The 15,291-nt window shown below is 30.8% G+C and overlaps 1 long non-coding RNA gene across 2 annotated transcripts; it reads right to left on the bottom strand.

Annotated features, from left to right (window-relative positions):
• Positions 1-11,212: 11,212 nt before the first annotated feature.
• LOC139845089 (uncharacterized) lies at positions 11,213-13,114 on the bottom strand. Of its 2 annotated transcripts, XR_011758198.1 has the most exons (4): positions 12,638-13,114; positions 12,366-12,520; positions 12,235-12,292; positions 11,213-12,146 (listed from the first exon to the last, which is right to left on the bottom strand). It is a non-coding gene; the product is annotated as an uncharacterized lncRNA (long non-coding RNA). The 2 variants fall into 2 exon arrangements; XR_011758197.1 differs by having other exon boundaries at positions 12,235-12,520.
• Positions 13,115-15,291: the final 2,177 nt, after the last annotated feature.

Below are 15,291 nucleotides of genomic sequence, written 5' to 3' on the forward strand. Positions count from 1 at the left end.
ATCATTTTAATAGACCACAAGATTTCAGATTTCCATTTCTCATAAACATACGTCCCATGCATAGAGACAAAAATATCATTCATATGGATTGAACACCTGGTAACCGACATTAACAATATGCATATATAAGAATATCCCCATCATTCCGGGATCCTCCTTCGGACATGATATAAATTTCGAAGTACTAAAACATCCGGTACTTTGGATGGGGCTTGTTGGGCCCGATAGATCTATCTTTAGGATTCGCGTCAATTAGGGTGTCTGTTCCCTAATTCTTAGATTACCAGACTTAATAAAAAGGGGCATATTCGACTTCGATAATCCAACCATAGAATGTAGTTTCACGTACTTGTGTCAATTTCGTAAAACAGTTATAAAAGTTGCGCATGTATTCTCAGCCCAAAAATATAAAGGGTAAAAAGGCAAATGAAACTCACGATACTGTATTTTGTAGTAAAAATACATATGACGTCATTGAACAATGCAGGGTTGGCCTCGGATTCACGAACCTATATCAATTGTGTATATATTAATACGTATAATGTAAGTTACAAAATTTCATTTATTAATATGTATTATTTATATATTATAGTTTTGTAGAATTTATTCTAACCTTTATTTTAAAACGTATACTTATATTATATTTTAAGTTATATTTTATATATATATATATATATATATATATATCGATTTTATGTATATATATCTATAATGATTTACGTTTATATAAATAGTGACATTAATATATTTATATACATATATTTGTGGTTAGTATTGTATTTATGAAATTTTATTAGTTTGTTATGTGAATTATTAATACAATCCTAGTATATACCATAAGTATATATATAGTGTACAAAAGATTTATTTGTTAAAATAATAATTTAGATAATAATGATTTACTAATAATAATAATAATTTTATTAATAATGATAATACTAATAGCAAAAAAAATGAAAATGATAACTGTTAATGATACTAATAATAATAACTCTAAAATAATATTAATACTAATACCATACTTATGTTAATAATAAGGGTTCTAATATTTATAAAATGATAAATGATAATCATAATAATACTAGTAAATATTAAGGATGATACTGATAAATATGATATTATTAATTGTAAATGTACTGATGATACTATTATTTATAAACCGGTACAAATTCTAATATTGATGATAATAATATATTTTTATTTCCTTCATAATAATAATAATGATAATCATAATCATAATCCTAATGATGATAAAATACTAAAATGATAAGTTTATTACTAATAATAATATTATTAATACCTATCATAATAATAATAGTAATGTCTATAATGCTTTCAAATATGATAACAAGTATGATACTAATAATAACAATAACAATAACAATCAAAACAATCACAATAATAATAATAATACTAATAATGATTAATATATAATAACAATAATAAAATTAGAAAAGAAAACTACCTCACATGAAAAGAGTTTCAAAAAAAAAAGAAACTGTCGTCCTCTGGACTCGATCTCGTGACCACATGCTCACACGCAAACACTCTCGACCATCCCACCAACTCTGATTCTCTGTACTAATATCGAATTTAAATTTTATATATAAACTGTTTTTCTTCTATTCCTCTTCTTCTCCACAAGTCTCATGGATTCAACAAAACATCAATAACCAAAAAAAAACAAAATCGGGGTTCCTTTTAAAGCTTCAAAACATTACAGAAAAAAAAATAATTTGGGTTCTAAAATAAAAAAAAAATATACTAAAGGCCTACTGCAGCGTCGGTTCTTGGAACAAAAAAAAAATTGATTTCGTAATAGATAACATTATAGATAATGTTTATAACACGAAATAATTTTCTAAACATGTATAAAAACTACTGGAATTGTTAATTTGATCAGAAACATATACACGAACGCGAATTTGTCTCAAGAACAATTGTTGACTTTTTTTATACTAAATTTGACTTCAAAATTCAAGATCGATATAAAGATTTGAGAGTTGAGATTTTGCAGATAGATTCAAAGAAAGATTTCTAACCTTTCTGCATTTTTAGATTTTGAAACTTTATTCGAAATTGAATTAAGAGAAAAAAAAATTGGAGCGTGCAGAGAAGAAGAAAAAAAAAATATCGCTGTGCTCTTTAATCCCATTGGATTTCCTTTTTATTTGATTTTCAATTATACATAATCATGTTGTAATAATAGAGATCGGTTGATAAAAATGGAGAAAATGTCAACACAGGTTCACGAGTTGGGAGCAGGAAAGAAACAAAAAAAAAAAAATAATAGAGATAAAGGATACAGAGGTCACGCATATAATATAGATCCCTACTGTTTTTTTTAATTAATAATAATAATATATAATAACAATACTATTAATATCTAATAATATTAATAAAATTAATAATAATGATAAATATAATATTAATGATAATAATAATTGTAAAAATGATAATAATAATAATAATAATAATAATAATAATAATAATAATAATAATAATAATACCATACTAATTATGATAATATTAATATTTTATCGATAATAATAATATTAGTAATAATAATCTAATATATACATCCAATTTCATCTTTATATGATATAAAGTGATATTATGAATACAAATATTGATATTTGACGATACAAATAACATTACTACAACAACTATATTTGTATTTAAATTTAATTTATTAATATCATCTATTATTATGTAATATTTAATAATTATGTAATATGTATTGTAACATATACTGAATATTATATATTTATGCATTTTAATATAAATATATTATAATATTTATTTACATACTAATTATATTATACTTATGTATGTAATTATGAAAAATATAAATGTTTTATATATGTAAGTATTATATATATTATTAAAATAGTACATTATTTCATCATAGATATATTATAAATTTCTACATATACATAATATAATAATTATGTATAAAATCATATATATATAGTTATATTTATGTATATATGTATACTACCATATATATAAAATCATGTTTTAAATGTTGAGTAGATGATTAATTATGTATATTAAACAATTAACTACAAAGTATAACATTGTACATTTAATATTTTGATAACGTTGGTAAAATATGTTTGAATCATTTATATACAATATACTATATATATTCAAAATGAAAATCTTTAGTTATTAAATGTTATCTTTTATAATAACAAAATTACTTAATAGTTCATTAATACTAATATAATTAGTTTTATATATAATTATTTATATTTACATTCTTAGTTACAATTAAAGGTTCGTGAATCGTCGGAAATAGTTAAAGGTCAAATGTTATCATGAAATAGTTCAAACATAATGAGACTCGGTTTAATAGACTTTGCTTATCGAGTCGAATCATATAAGATTATGTTTAAATTTGGTCGGAAATTCCCGGGTCATCACATTGAACACCGCGACTATTCCACTCTCATGACAATGTGGCGTCTTAAACACCGCGACAATACCACATGTCAATTAACAATGAGTAGTGTCTGAAACACCGCGACAATACTACTCGCTACTAGAATGTGGTGTCGTGAACACCGCGACAATTCTACATTCATACCACACAAATAAATACATTATATACGTACACGCATAATTATTCCACTCACCTTGACACAAGGATGATGACTATGCACTTCCGAACTTCAAAGCAATGTACCTAATACATTAAGTACAATTTCAATACACAAACTAGTGGAATTAACCACATTACACATACTTGAGCATTTAATGACCCAACTCGCATTAAATGGCTCAACCACACCACAACCGCCCCTTAAATGGCTAAGACTCGACTTTAATCATTAAAGCTAGTGAATTAAAGTCTACCAATTTCAACTAACACAAACTTAGGGTAATTCATACCCATTTCACCCAAACTAGGTCAACATTACTCTATTTGACCCATTTTGACACTTACACTTTCAAACTTATCAAACATGACCTATTTACCATTTCATCATCATTTTCACAAGTTTTTAATGCTTAACAACACCATCAACACTTACAATCCCATTTCCATTAGACCAAACCCTAGATTATGGCTATTAGGGTTTCATTACCACTACATAACCCAATTTCACCCATTTTACCTCCAAAAGGGTCATACAAGTCTCTAGTAACCAAAACCCTAGCTATTAACCAATTAAAACTCAAAACTTAGAGTTAGAACTTACCGAGACTATCAACGCGTAGCTAGAGACACAAGGAACAACTTTAATTCTTGCTCCAAAGATCAACCCTCAATCCTTCACTCTCAAATCTCACTTTTAATTCAAATGGGTTTTAAGTTTTGGGAGAGAAAATGAAAGAAAATAGAAAAAGGAAATGAATTAAATGAACAAGTGGTGCAGATTTAATGCTCCAATCTGATCTAGACGTCAAATTACAAAATTTCCCCTTAAAATCTCTTAAAAAGAGCTAAGTCCGGATTCTGTCCAGCAGGACTGCCGCGACGCGGCCCAATTCGTCGCGGCGCGACACATAAAGGGAAATTCGACCCTTCTTAACCCACTTTCTGATCCAGGTTTGCTTGTTATGCCGCGGCGTGGACCCATTTGTCGCGGCGCGGCTTAAAGCTGCATCTGGACAGCTCGACCATTTTAAGCAATTTTTGATTTTATTTAATTTGTACATTCCAAACCCGCTTCCTATATTCACCTATACCTCATATCTAAGTCTCACAAGACTTAACGCCAACCGAACTCATTTATAAACTTATGTACACACACATTAACAAGTACATATATATATATACATATACATATACATATATATATATATATATATATATATATATATATATATATATATATATATATATATATATATATATATATATATCTATCTACACAATTACGCATAATCTAACGAGTTACAAACGTACAAATGATTAAGTATGTACCTTTTAATACGTACGGGAAAAACGGGATGTTACAGTCTCAAAAGCAGATTCAATAATCAAAGAGAAATTTTACTTCTAGCTGCTATGGAACAATGGAGAACATTAAGGTTCCAAGACTTTAAGAAAGTAAATGAATACACCTCAGCTCTGTATAATACATGTTCACAACTTAAATTCTGTGGACATGAAATAAGTGATGCAGACATGATGGAGAAAACTTTCTCCACAATGAATGCTGCAAACATCAAAGTGCAAAGAAATTTGACTAAAGTTCAAAACATATCCTGAACTTAATTCATATCTCTTAGTTGCAGAGCAAAATGATGAGCTATTAATGAAAAATTAGCAATCCCGTCCTACTGGTACACTTGCAATCCCTTAAGCAAATACTGCAAATAATTATAAACAGGGACAAGGACGCGGGCAAGGTCGTGGTTATAATAAACATCACCATCATCATGCCAAAAGCCATAACTATGGTAGAAACCATCCTTATGGTAATGGTAATGGGCGTGGACGTGGTCGTGGTCAGGGGCGGAACTTGAACCCGATCACAGATGGGGCGGATGTAAAAACTTATTAAATTTTTCATTATAGCTGGGGCAAACACTAATAAAAACCTTATTTTTAGTATAAAAAAAAAAAATTTAGTGTAATTTTTTTAAAAAAAAAATCCAGCAAGGGCGGGTGCCCCGCCCTGCCTCCACTATCCTCCGCCACTGGTCGTGGTCGTGGTGGTCAAAGAAATAATAATCCACGAAAATATAAATATCAATCACAAAACAAGCCCACCAAACAAGATGTTGAAGAAAATTCTTCTAAAAATTCTGAAGAATCTTGTTACAGATGTGGTAGTATGGGCCATTGGGCTAATACTTGCCGAACATCTAAACATCTTGTTAAGATGTATCAGGATTCGCTGAAAGGTAAAGAAAAGGAAGTAAACTTTGTGGATAACCATGATCCAACAGTCACTGAGAAACCATCTGATTTATATGAAGATTTCTTGAATGTTTAAGTTGTTGTGTGTCTTTCGAAAAATAAACGATTTAATATCGTCTGTCTTTGTCATTATGTTTGCTAAATATTTCAGTACTATATATTTGCGTGTAAAATATTGTGTAATATTAATGTACTCACTATTTATTTCTTATATATGAAGTTCAATATGAATTTTGCTGGAATACAACATTAATCAAGTGGTGGAGATCTCTGTATAGCAGACAGTGGAACTACACACACTATACTTAAATTCGAGAAATATTTTATTGATCTAAAACCAACGGAAGGAACTATGCATACAATATCAGGACTTGCTAACTTGATAAAAGGGATATGAAAGGCAAATTTCATACTACCAAATGGTACAAATTTTTTAATAAATGATGCTTTATTCTCTCCCAAGTCAAGCAGAAATTTTTTGAGTTTCTCTGACATATACCTTAATGGGTATGATTATCAGTCAGTGACAACAGAAAATGAGAAATATTTAAGTATCACTGACAAGAGTCATGTGGTTGAAAAACTACCAAGACTTAATTCTGGATTACATTATACACATATAAATGTATCAGAAGCACATATGGTGATTAATGAAAAGTATATTGATCCTGGTGTATTTAATTTATGGCATAACAGATTGGGCCATCCAGGATCAACAATGATGAAAAGAATTATTGAATGTACACATGGACATCCACTAAAGAATATAAAGATCCATCATGATACAATGGTTCCATGTACATCTTACTCTCTTGGAAAATTGATAACTAGACCCTCACCACTTAAGGTCGAGAAAGAATCACCAATATTTCTTGAAAGAATTCAAGGTGATATTTGTAGACCAATTCATCCACCATGTGAACCATTTAGATATTTCATGGTCCTAATAGATGCATCTAGCAGATGGTCTCATGTTTGTCTGTTATCAAGCCGTAATGTGGCATTTGCAAAATTTCTTGCTCAAATTATTAAATTGAGAGCACATTTTCCTGATTACACCATTAAAAGGGTGAGACTTGATAATGCTGGTGAGTTTACATCTCAAGCATTTAATGACTATTGCATGTCTTTAGGAATTGTTGTTGAACATTCTGTTGCTCATGTGCATACACAAAATGGTTTAGCCGAGTCACTGATTAAACGTTTACAGTTAATCGCTAGACCATTGATAATGAGAACAAAACTCCCTGTATCTATATGGGGTCATGCAATTTTACATGCTGCTGCATTGATTCGCATCAGACCGAGTGCAAGTCATAAATATTCCCCCCTACAACTTGCTTTTGGTCAAGAGCCAAATATTTCCCACCTTAGAACATTTGGTTGTGCAGTGTATGTTCCAATTGCGACACCACAACGTACAAAAATGGGTCCTCAAAGGAGGTTGGGAATATATGTTGGATATGAAACATCTTCAATCTTAAGGTATATTGAACCTATGACAGGTGACGTTTTTAAAGCACATTTTGCTGATTGTCATTTTAATGAAACATTGTTCCCTAGATTAGGGGGAGAAATGAAAAATAAAGAAAATGATGTTTCATGGTGTGAACCTCAATTAAAGTATCTTGATCCTCTCACAAAAGAATACGAGACAGAAGTTCAAAAGATAATGCATATACAAGAACTTGCAAATCAATTGCCTGATGCATTTACAGATATAAAAAGGGTGACAAAATCATATATACCAGCAGTAAATACTCCAACTCGAATTGAAATTCCAAATGTTGGCAATAACGTCACTCATGAATCTTTGCCATGTCAGAAACGTGGAAGACCAATTGGTTCAAAGGATAAAAATCTTCGAAAAAGAAAATCAGCTGATAATGAGGTAAAAGAAAGTGTTCAAGAAGAACCACAAATCAGTACTCCTACTGCAGAGGAGATTGATGATGTCAATACAGAAATTGCAATCAATTATGCATATTCAAAAATATTATGGAACCGAAATGAAATGAAAAATCTTGATGAGAAATTTTCATTTAATGTTGCATATGACATCATGAATAATGATGATGATCCAGAACCAACATCTATGGTCGAATGTCAAAATAGACATGATTGGGCTCAATGGAAAGAAGCAATACGAGCTGAATTAGAATCACTCAATAAAAGAAAAGTTTTTGGATCCATCATTCTCACTCCTAAATATGTGAAACCTGTAGGATACAGATGGATTTTTGTCCGAAAAAGAAATGAGAAAAATGAAGTTACAAGGTATAAAGCTAGACTTGTAGCTCAAGGTTTTTCTCAAAGACCGGGAATTGATTATGAAGAAACTTATTCCCCTGTTATGGATGCAATTACTTTTAGATACTTAATCAGCCTGACAGTTTCTAAAAATTTAGAAATGCATCTCATGGATGTTGTGACTGCTTATCTATATGGATCACTTGATAGTGATATATATATATATGAAGATACCTGAAGGATTTAAGGTACCAGAAGCATCAAATGCAAAACCCAAAGAAATGTATTCGATTAAATTACAAAGATCTTTATATGGGTTAAAACAATCGGGACGTATGTGGTATAACCAATTAAGTGATTACTTGATAACAAAGGGTATACAAATAACCTTACTTGCCCTTGTGTTTTCATTAAGAAAACAACATCCGGATATGTGATCATAGATGTTTATGTTGATGATCTTAACATCATAGGTACAAATAAATAGATCCATGAAGCCATTCAACTTCTAAAGAAAGAATTTGAAATGAAAGATCTCGAAAAAACCAAGTGTTGACTTGGTTTACAAATTGAGCATATGCCTAATGGTTTACTTATACATCAAACAACATATACTGAAAAGATTTTGAAACCTTTCAATATGGACAAGGCAAAACCATTAAGTACTCCTATGGTTGTTAGATCACTCAATGTTGAAGCTGATCCATTTCGTCCATGTGAAGATCATGAAGATATTCTTGGACCAGAAGTACCATATCTTAGTGCAATTGAAGCTCTTATGTATCTTACAAATTGTACAAGACCTAACATTTCTTTTGCAATTAATTCGTTGGCAAGGTTCAGCTCTACTCCTACAAAAAGACACTGGAATGGGATCAAACACATATTTCGATACCTTCGAGGAACTACTGATTTAGGATTATTCTATTCTAACAAATCAAAACAAAATTTGGTTGGTTATGCATATGCAGGTTATTTATCTGATCCACATAAAGCTAAATCTCAAACTGGATATGTATTCCTAAATGGAGGTACTGCAATATCATGGCGTTCTCAAAAACAAACACTTGTTGCTACATCATCAAATCATGCCGAAGTGATTGCATTACATGAAGCTACTCGGGAATGTTTTTGGTAGAGATCAATGACACAACTCATTACTGATTCTTGTGGATTAGAACGCGATAAAAATCCAACAACTATTTATGAAGATAATGCAGCTTGTATAGCACAGATGAAAGAAGGGTACATCAAAAGTGACCGAACAAAACACAAACCTCCTAGATTCTTCTCATACACTCAAAATCTCATTAAGGACAACCAGAATGAAATGAGATATGTGCAATCCAGCAAAAACTATGCTGATCTTTTCACGAAAGCACTTCCAACTGCTATTTTCAGAACACACGTTCATAACATTGGCATGAGACATGTTCAAAAGATGTAACAGCTAAAGCGATGTCTACTTGAGGGGGAGTCAACTCTGTGCTGCACTCTTTTTTCCTTAGCTAAAGTTTTTCCCACTGGATTTTCTTTAACAAGGTTTTTAACGAGGCAGTAATTTATAGTTGATCTTCAACAAAACAAAATTGCTATCCAAGGGGGAGTTTTATAATATATATATATATATATATATATATATATATATATATATATATATATATATATATATATATATATATATATATATATATATATATATATATATATATATATATATATATATATATATATAGGGGCAGGATCAATGGGGAAGTAACCAATCGGGGGGAAGCGGGGGGAAGCAAATTTTTTTTTTTTTCGTTTTTTTTTTAATTTTTTTTTTCCGGCATCAAGATCACACGAAAATATGAACATTTAGAAGAGACACTTCGTGATGAATGTTATTATTTAGGCGGAAAAACGATCGACAAAAATAACATTCAAGATAATATTGTTCGTGAAGAATATGAACGTTTTTTTCTTCATGTTTTGTGAAGTAAAATTTAGCCCGATTTAGAGTTTAGGGTTTAGGGTTTAGGGTTTAGGGTTTGGTGTTTTGGGTTTATGGAATAAACCCAAAACACCAAACCCTAAACCCTAAACCCTAAACTCTAAACCGTTCGTGTTAAAAACTCAATCTAAATCCTAAATCTAAACCCTAAACCCAAAATTTCTAAACCCTAATATCTAAACCCTATAAACCCTAATATCTAAACCCCAATATCTAAAACCTCAAAATACGCCCGAAAAACACGATAATTGTTATATATTACTTCTTCGAGCGTTTTCCCGCTAAAATAAAAATATTTATCACAAAGTGTCTCTACTAAATGTTCATATTTTCATCTCATCTATAATGTTCGTGAACAAAGTTTTTTCAAAAAACGAAAAAAAAAAGTTTTTGCTTCCCCCCGCTTCCCCCCGAATGGTTACTTCCCTCTTGATTCTACCACTATATATATATATATATATATATATATATATATATATATATATATATATATATATATATATGGATAGTCAATTATTGATACACAAAAGTAATATTATTGTATTACCTAAACTTGTGATATTTTTGCTATAAATAGCCATGAATGCAAACATTAAACTTGCACCATTTCTCACACTTACAGAGTGTTTTTTTTTCTTTCTCTCCATTATCATCTTTGTTCTTACACTTCATTATTAGTATTCTTAATCAAGAATCAAACCACTAAAGGTAGTTATAAGCCTACTGAATTATAACAACAAAATATTTATAGTACATGAGAAGATAAACCAAGAGACAAGCAATAAGTGACAATAATAGAAGGAACAGAACACTAAGGGCTGAAACCATCCGTTAACATTTATAAGGACCCTTGAATTCAGCAACAATATCTGTATCTCTATCTCTATTCTTATATATTATTAGTTTATAACCCGTGATTTCACTAGTTTTTGAATAAAAGATCATGAAACCAATTAAAGTCGAAACATGTTTCTATCACAACAATTAAAGTCAGTTGTACCACTAACTAATACTAATCGAGGATTTTCATATAAGATAGGGTAAAATCAACATACATGTATAATAGATAAAAAAAAAAATTTAAAGCTCAAAATTTTATTACTCCACATATGCCATAATACATAAACTCCCACTTATAAAACATAAATTACATAAATGATTTCTACTGCCAAGTGCCAACTAAAATCAAAGAACAAGCGGATTAGATATGGCCTTTATATCTCAGTTACTTAATGACTTTCTTTACTCAAATAGCTCCGCATCACTCTTGGGCTTGATTAACCACACACCTTGGGTCATTTTCCATTCCTCGAATTCAATCTTTAATCTGGGACATGAACTCGTGCTCCATAGGTGAGTTGTGATTCGGAGCTTACTTAGAATGTCTTCATTAAGGATCGATCTTCTTTTATCCAAAGTCGCATTAATTAAGCTATTTATCCGTTTCCAAATAAGTCACAGCAACACATATCTTGTTGCCAAGCAGATTCAATTTAGTTCTTTAGGACTTACAGTTAAAGTGGCTGCACGGATGGCATTACCGATCCCTACTGGTGGATTACAACCGATCGATATTCCACCAACTGATGAACTCCCACTTCCCAACAAAACCCGTTTCACCATTCGCCACTATGTCTCGCACCAAACAGCTTTTGTTTTTATCTAGCGTGAAAAGTCGGGGGAATTTGCAGCATAGATTAATGTCATCGTGAGATAACCAAGTTTCATGCAACAAAACTAATCGAGTCCCCATTACCTAACTTTAAGCAAAACCCATGATTTTTTCACTTGTACATTTCTTATATATATTTGATCTAAACCAGCTCCAATAAGGCTTTTCCAAATCCATTCTAGCCAATGATGCAAGCATTTGTTTATAAAATAATTACATAAAATCATCAACTACAATGAAGAGATTGACTACAAACTTTCAATAATTCCTTTTAACTTTCAGTTAGTTGTTATTGAAATCAACTACAAGTATTCGATCTTTAACATATCAATATTAGCAGTCAACAAACACACCTACGATAAAACTTGTTAAAAATTTAGTACCAAAATCTAAAATTGATTAAAAATATAAACAACCCATGAATAAATGAATATTTAGTACCAGATCATTGAACAACTTGCACGTGCTACAAGTTGATGATCTTGATCAGTGAATGTACCTAATCAATATATAAAATATACAATAGGTATCTTGTAAACTTTAAAATGTCAAATAACAATCTGTTATTTTACCATTATATATTCCTTCAGTGACTAATAATTCATCTCAAGTGTCAATCAAGCATGTGGCAAGACCCTTCACTCGCACTATTCCTTTATAATCGATATGTCCACGTTTCTTTTGAACCCGTGATCGTTTTTTAAGCTCATCACGATGATTTTTGAAGCTGCATAACATTATATCATATTCATGTTTATAAATACATCAAAAAAAAAAAAAAAACTATAACCAACTTTCTACATGATGGTAATCATAACAATCAAATTTCGAAACTAAAACTTACCTCAAGAATGAAGCAAACCATACACAACCAACTTACGAACAAAGACTTGATACACTTACAATGTTGCCAGAAGACTTCACCAGTAGCCTTCTTTCCCATCTCCCAAGCACACCATTCACTGAAAAGCATGCTTCTTGAAGGATTTTTTCCCTCTGCCTGACGCAAATCATTACGCCTTTAAAACACTATAGGTTTAAGTATTAGAAGCATAAGAAGAATGAGCATATATGAATCGATTGCAAAATTAAGTACTATTAGAAACATAAAAAGAAAGAGCGAATCTAGAGGACTCAAATTGATTGCACCATAAGAACCCTAATTTGATATTGAAACGGGAAGGAGCGTTTTTGATTGATGATTGCAACCTACGAAACCAATATCATCGTGAACCCTGATTTCTGATTTATAATTGAAAAGAAGTTACCTTAATTGCAGCGTTGCATCACAATTTTCTGGTTCGTATGAATTTTTACATAGAAAGAGAGGGAGAGGAGTGTTTTTTTTTTCTTAATTGGTTTTTGTGATAAATGGGAAGACTATCATGGACCCGTATTTATTCATTAAGAACGGATATTTTGAGGTTACCTTTCGTGTGTTTGGCGTGTAGCTTATTGGAGCTTATAGAAGCTTATGAGAGCTTGAGCTTATGATTTTAATAAGCTTCAAGTCATAAGCTTCGTTTGGTAGACAAAAAAAGTAGAGCTTATGAAAATCATAAGCTTTGAAAAAATAAGCTACTTGTAGTAGCTTATGAAAAAAAAAGTAGAGCTTATGAACTGAAAAATAAGCTTCAGCTAGTTTACCAAACATTTATAAAAAATAATAAGCTCCAGCTACCATCTTCAAAAACCAGCTCCAGCTCCTGCTCATAAGCTCCAGCTCCATCTATAAGCTCCAGCTCCAGCTACTTTCGTCCAAACACACCCTTTGTCAATAAACAATAGAAAATGATGTGAGAGATAATTGACGAGTGATTAAACAATTTAAAGGTTTTTATTGAAAAATGATTTTTGATTCAATAGTTCTTTTTACTCCATTTAAAAATTTTGAAAACTAATTAGCTAAATTTGACTTTATAAAATAATGACTGCTAGATATTACTGTAATAAAATAAAATATAAAAATTAAAACCCTAGTCCAACTAATCCTAAAACAAATTACATAAAAAGGTTAATATTTTTATTTTCTGGAAAAAGACAACTGTTTTGAGTTGTACAGAATCAGAAACCAACCTTTTTTTTTTTTTTTTTTTTGGTTATCTCTACTAGTACTCTATAGTGAGTATAGTCTATAGTTTCAAGTTTAGAGTGGTGGGGTGTACTGTGTACATGAAAACAACAACAACAACAATCCCACATGTGTGAAGTATGGGGGAAGTGAGACGTAGACAATCCTTCCTCTATCCTAGAATAAAGAGAAATCATTTCTCCACCCCGAGTGAAACACTCACAAAAGTAGAGAAAGTCCTCTCTCTTTGCTCGACGGATAAAGAGATTGCTTCCAAGAGGACCTCCGGCCCAAAAAGTAGGGTAAAATAAAACAAAAATAAAAATAGATAAAGTAAATAATTTACATACATATAGATAAATAAATAGAATAAAATAGATACAATAAATAATAAAAGTACCAAAATCGAGACGCCATGAAAATGGTAGAAACAAATTTTCATGGGTTTTAAATCAAGCATGTAGTTCAATTTAGCCTCTAAACGGCAGTCAAGTCGCCAAGAAATCGACGCTTAAATTACTGTTCACGCCTTTATATATAGTTTCTGTTAAAATTATTCTATAATAATGATGTTATTATTAGTTAAATTCATTTATTAAGAAAAAAATTAAAAAGAAAAAGAAAAAATCTAAGCATTTAAGGTGATGTCATTAATCTAATTAATTACTAATTAAATTAAATATATAACTAGTTTATAATTCGCGACTTCGCGGGTTTTTGAAATAAGAGAAATATAAGATGTGTTTGAGATGTAAAAGAAATGTATACGAATGAACAACCATTCACAAATAAATCATAAGATAAATATGGAGAGAGACGAATTGATCATGTATTAAAAGGTCTTGTACGTCAAACAAACAAACAATCCAACGAAGTACAATACAATGGTGTAATCAATATGAGTCACAAGTGGATACAAAATGGTGTTTAAATATTATGTGAATCAGTAAACTAATCATCTTTATGCAAAGAAATTGTAATTTAAGATATAAAACTTCGAAAGTCCTTTCAGGCTCATACTTGGTTGTCCATAAGCTATTCACGAGCTGATACCTGCAAGTTTGATGATCAGCGTCGCCGGTCAGAATGATGTGGTGGGTCAAAATTGGAAATTCGGAATCATAAGTTGGCGGAATCTTGTTTAATACTGGTGAAATGCGGGCCTGATAATCTTGGCCCAAATAAATTAGACCCAAATTAATACCACAAAGGCCCAAAATCATTTCGTCTTCTTACTCATTCATTGATTATTCGAATCAATACCCCTTGGAAAAAATTACGTCGGTAGTACCTGTGGTTTGTACACTTTTGCACCGATACACCTAAACTTTTATTTTTGCACCATTGATACCTGAGTTTCATTGAATAACGTATGTGGTATCTCACACTAACAGCTGTTTACTCTGTTAATTTGTAGGGTGTGTGGT

The sequence above is a fragment of the Rutidosis leptorrhynchoides genome, chromosome 4 (genome assembly GCF_046630445.1).
Source record: "Rutidosis leptorrhynchoides isolate AG116_Rl617_1_P2 chromosome 4, CSIRO_AGI_Rlap_v1, whole genome shotgun sequence".
NCBI lineage: Eukaryota > Viridiplantae > Streptophyta > Magnoliopsida > Asterales > Asteraceae > Rutidosis > Rutidosis leptorrhynchoides.